The following is a 6014-nucleotide window of genomic DNA, read 5'->3' on the forward strand; positions in this document are numbered from 1 at the left end:
CCGCCCAGGCTCCTACAGTCCGGCTCCGCCCCGATCCGCCCGACCCTGCCCTTGGCGAGGCCGCCCCCTGCCCCGATCCAGGCTCCGGCGCTTCCGTCAGCCCCTCACTCAGCCCCGGGATCGCCGCGTCTGCTCCGCCTCCCACCGACAGCTGTAAACATCCGCCCGGCTGACCCCGGGCGTCGCCAGTGCGCCTGCGCCGCGCAACCGCTCCGGCTCGCGTGGGGGAGGCAGCTCAAGGACTCGGAGCGGGGGCGGTGCGGGGAGGACGGCGGGGGCAGTTAAAGGGGAGGGCCGCGGCCCCTTAAAGGAGAAGCCGTGGGCCTTGCCTGAGAAGAGAGCATGCGTGGGGTTTTGGGCGAGGTGGGGGTGGGAGCGAGCGGAGGAAAGGGGCGGTGTTTTGTAGGTGTAGCCTTCCTCTATTGGAAGTGGGATTGTGACATGCCCCTTCCCACCCCGGCCAGGCCCTCCTGTAACGGAATGTGAGAGTGGGGAGGAGCTTCGAGGTGATCCTGCCCACACCTCCCCCCCGCCCCAGCTCTCCTTTTTAGGAAGTGTTTCCTTAAATGCGGCTGAAACCCGCCTTTCTGCAGCGTCTTTCTTTTGCTCCTGGTTATGCCTCCGGCCAAACAGAGCTAGTCTATTCCCTCTTCCCTAAATCAGCCCTTCAGAAGTTAGACAGCTGCTCTCACGTCCTCCCAGCCAAACATTCCCAGAGTCATGTTTTCCAGTTCTCTCCTCCACTTCTGGGAGCTCCAGCTCCTCAGTGCCCTTGACCCCTTCCTGAAATGTGGCAGCAGGGTGTGTAGTGGGAAAAGATCTGGACTGACCACCTGCCTCAAAGGGTTGTGAGGGTTGAGCGAGTGCTTGGTAAACCCTAACGCTCTAGACAAATGAGAGCTGTCATTGTTATCTGGAATTAGTCCTAGTTAGCCAGTCAACTAGCACTTATAAAGTGCCTACTATGTGCCAGCTCTAGGGATACAAAGAACGGTGAAAAACATTCCGTCTAATGTGAAAGACAACACACAACTCTCTACAAACAAGACATGTATGTATATATGCCTGTATACATACCTCTGGACCTATCATACAAATATATACATATATGCATGTATACATACATAGCTTGTTTGTACATGTTGCGATATATATATATCTATATATGTATATATACATGTGTATGTATAAAACGCTCTATCCAGTTGTATTGCTCTATATCTGGCCACTGGACCCAGATGACTCTGGAGGAGAAAGTGAGGCTGGTGACTTTGCATAGCCCTCCCTCACTTAGATCCAATTCACTTGCATGTCATGGTCCTCTCTGAGAACAAAGGACAAACAACAATAACTATATGTATCTACACATATATGTATATGTATATATATATACACACACATATTTACTGAATAAATTGAGAGGAATCTCAGAGGGAATGCATCAAGATTAAGGAGGACTGTGAAAGGCTTCTTGGGGAAGGTGGGACTTGTGTGTAGAGTTAGAGGAGTCCCTTCCATTCTTTGGACATCGCTACAGAAATGCCAGTTATTATTATTATTGATAGCAATAAAACATGAAGGTTAGAATAGATGATCTCAAAAGGCCACTCCAGCTCTAAGGCTGTTGTTGTTAACCGGAGTAGAGTATAGCAGAAGTAACAACACATTCTTCAGTGAAGCTTAAGATAATCTTTTGGCTTTTTTGGCTGTCATGTTGACTTCTAATGAGCTTGCAGCCCACTAAAACTCCTCTACCCTTTTTACATGAACTATGCCCAGTTATATTTCCTCATCCTTTACTTCTACAGTTTTTTCCTTAACCCAGCTGTTGGACTTTTAAATTTCTTCTGTTGAACATAATTTTATCAAATTTGTCCTATCTATTACTTTTGTCTGTGATAAGTCCATTCATTCAACAAATATTCATTAACCAGATTCTTGGAATCTAGACATCTCCCAATACAACATCTAGCTATGCTCAGTGCTAGAATGTGTTGCCTTCTTACATATCCTCTTTTGGAAACCTCTGTATTCTACTTTTGCCTTTGGGATGCCAATATTCTACAGTCTGACTCTGACTACCCCAGAGGGCTGCTACCCCAGGTTCAGGGTACTCTGTGGGTCTCAATCCTTTAAAACTATAGCTCACGGACCCTCACCAATTTGTCTACCTTTATTAGTGAGCCAAGGCATAATTAATTTAAAGCAAAGGTATTTAATGGTATGACATAGAAAGAAAAGTAGGGATCAAAACATTTCCCCCATTAACCTGGGACCTGCTCTCCCACAAATCTACATAGCATTGTTGGAAATAGTGGACATACTTAGGGAGAATACGTGAAGAAGCATGCACCTAGGAAACACATGTGGCCAAGACACATCTGGATATAGACCACATACATAGTTGGGGCATTCACTTTTCCCTGTCCTATACCTAGCCATGGGGTTTGGACCAAGTTCAGTCCAGGGTAGACTGTCTGGGCAGGCAGGGCTCCATTTTCTCACATTTCTTTAGTCATTGAGTCATTGCACTATAGTAAAAGTTATGGCTCACAAGTCACACATAAAAAAGGAGGAAGTAACAAAAGCACTCAATGTGCAATGGCAATAGGGAATGGGGTAGGTAATTTATTTCTATACTCAAGAAGGAATGCCAAGTATAAAAGAGGCACAGGGCACATTAAAAGAACTGACAGGATTCAATAACTTAGCTTCCAACTATGCTTACACCAACTGATGAAGGGGAGGGGCTAATTTTTAGGCTTCATAAAGTAGTTTTGTAAGACTGTCAATAAACTTTTTCCCTTTCACCTTACCTTACACTTCGCTATCCAAGCATTACTTTAGTAGAATGGCTATGCTTCCCCCGGTGTTCTACTCAATGACTGACTTCAGCTTTGCGGCAGACATAAAAGTGGACGTAAGCACTAAGCATTTCCTAAGTTTCCTACTAGGAGATACCAATTTCTGCCTTGGGTCACAGGCACATAGGAGTTTCATGTGTTCTTGTCTGTTCAGCCAGCAGAGAATTCCTGGACTGTGAGTCCCTAGATTTTGACTATTGTACCCAGATCTGCTCTTAGCCACCATTACTGCAGGAGGGACGCTATCAATGCTCACTAGAATGACCTTTCAAACTTACGTAGTCCTTGGTTTGCATACATCTCAGGGATTCATTTGCCTAATATTAAGAAAGAGCAAACACAAAAGAGACAGAAGCTGCCACATGGATGGGATCAAGGGTTTAACTAGATGGGCTCTGAGATCTCTTTCAGCTCTAGATCATATCCTATGATTGTTATGAGCATGAGGTAGAAAAGGACCCTGTACTTTCTGAGTCTCATTTTGCTACCTAGAGAGCGGCAGCTAAATAGAAGCTGTCTCTTCTTATCATAGATGTAGCATACTGCCTTCCTATTGTTGTCATAGGGTCATGGCCAAGAAACCACTCAAGATCTATCACATCGTCTTAAAATGCCAAGTCCTTTCGGTAGTGTGTTCTGACATGTCCAGAAGCAGCCCCAAACCTCCCATGTGGTCAACTGGTTCTATGCAGAGAAGAGCTACAAGTGTGCCATAAAATGATGCGCATTATTCACACCCACCCATACATAGGTAACCCAGGTAGGAAACACTTGTAGCTAAGGCTTATGTATGCAGGGGCAACTCATGCTTCTAATGCTACAGGGTTAATGTTTTCTAGTGATGTCATTGTACCATTCCCTCTGTCTCTGCTTTTAGATGGGCCAACTCCAAGTTGTTCTTTTAGTTTCCATTTCCATCTGATGTTGCTCTGCTGGACACATAGTCTCTGCCAGATACTACTCTGCTAAATTATATTTTGCTAGATTTGAAAGTCTCCATTGCTTCCAGCTTCTGGCTTAGCTGAAATTCTAATCTACTTCTTCAAGGAAGAATGGATGCTATCATGCTTTCTTAATTTAAAGTATATAGATTTTTCCCAAGTGTTTTAGAAAAAGCAGACAGATGTCAACTTAGGACTAGCAAAACAAAACAAAACAAAACAAAACAAAACAAAACAAAACAAAAAAACAACAACAAAAAAACCCTTTTCCTGTTTTGTTCCTTTAGAGTCTTGGCTACTAAGACCTTTCCCTTCCTTAGTCAAAGATTCTCAGACCTAAGTATCAAGTTCTTTTGAACAAAAATCAGGATCCTTCCAGCTAGCTAATACATTCTTAGGTGCATTTGAGTTTTGAGCCCCTAAGTCAAGATCCTCACCCTAACTTATGGTGAGCATTCCATACAGTTCCTAAATTTTCATTCCCTGAAGCCCAATAACAATTATTTGCCCAAGAATTACAAAACAGCTGTGGGGTTCAGGGTTCTCCAGTTTTCAAACTCCTAAGTCTTTTCCATTGTCTCATGTAGTCCAATGGATGGGAAAAAAGAACAGACAATGCCAAGCCCAGGGGGAAAGACTATGCCGCATTTCAGTTCCTTCATTTGTAGAGGTAGCCAAAGTCTAAAAGGGACTTTGTTATATTCTTTTACATATATTTAGGAGTTGATCAGAGGAGTTCCCCAATCAACTCAATGAAGTTACAGGAAGGTGACCCTTTGATTGAAATTTTGTTTATATTTCCATGGAGAATATGTGCTCCTTAGTGCCTCATGGAGGGTTGTGGGTCTCAGTGATTGGAGATAAATTAATTGACTCAGCTAACTGTGGGTCAGATCAACATCTTTGTACTGGACTTATAAAAAGGGAGGTCAATTGCATAGTTGCTTTTTCCCCTTTCCCAATGATAGACCAGGATGCAGCAGAGATAAGAGTGGACGTAAGCACTAAGTATTTCCTCAGTTTCCCACTAGGAGATACTATTTTCTGCCTTGGGTCACAGGCACATAGGAGTTTCATGTGTTCCTGTACCAGGGAAAGAGGAGTTTCAGGGTAGTGAGATTCTGGAATCTGGGCTTATGGAGAGGGAAAGGGATTTCTGAGTAGTACCAGCTTCTTGGAAAGAGAAGCCCATCACCCACATGGTTCCCAGACCTGAGAGGAGCAACAAGGCACTGCAATATGGAAGATCAAAGATGTAGACATTGTGCTGAGTTAACCAACAGTGTAGGTCTTACAGGAAGGGGGTTGCCTTTCCAGCAACCCTTTCAGGGAAGTCTGAACTTTCATGGTAGTGTTGTGCAGCTGGAGTTCTGGATGAATTCTTGGGAGTGACCAAGGAATTCAGCAGAATACTAGAGATTTGCATTCCTTCCAAGTTTATTTCCCTTCTAAGGGTAATCCAAACACAAATTGCTGCTATGAGTCTGGGAGACTATATTGGTCCTAGAGAAAAGATGGGACACACCAAAGTGGGGAGGAAATTACATCAATTGTTTATGGGTTATGGTGAGTCCTTTATGTGTTTGATTGTTTGTTTTTGCATTTTCTGGGATGGAATAAAAGCTTTTGTGAACCAGTCTATGTGTTGATACCTTGAGTACTTATTTGTCATCTGTGGAGACCTAGACATTATCTATATTCCATCTATATTCTGAGATTTCCCAGAGGAACTCCGAGTTGGGCCAAAATGAGCCAAAGAAAGAGTAATCCTTTGTAGTATCTCCTAAGATTGGATATGGTCCATGTGAGGAGGTGGGGATTATGGAGCTTGTATTATATACAGATAAGGAAAGCAATGCTTTGAAAGACTGTTACTTGTACTGTAGGACCAGTTAAGCTATGACTGCTACAATTAATTTCATAGTGTCTAGTTCGTGTTTTCTCTGACCATTGGCCCTTGGTGGTACAGTGGAAGGAATGCTGGGCCTACAATGAGAAAGACCGGAGTTCAAATTTGGCCTGAGACATTTACAGCTGTGTGACCCTGGTCAAGTCACTTAATTTCTGTCTGCCTCTGTATTGTCAACTTTAAAATGAAAGTAGTAATAACACCTACCTTGTATGAGATGATATTTGTAAAAAAAAAAAAACACAACCCAGTGCCTGGCACATAGCAGGCACTTTGTAAATGCTTGTTTTCCTCCCTTTA

This window comes from Vombatus ursinus, unplaced genomic scaffold (genome assembly GCF_900497805.2).
Source record: "Vombatus ursinus unplaced genomic scaffold, bare-nosed wombat genome assembly UNPS02000580.1, whole genome shotgun sequence".
In the NCBI taxonomy this organism is placed as follows: domain Eukaryota; kingdom Metazoa; phylum Chordata; class Mammalia; order Diprotodontia; family Vombatidae; genus Vombatus; species Vombatus ursinus.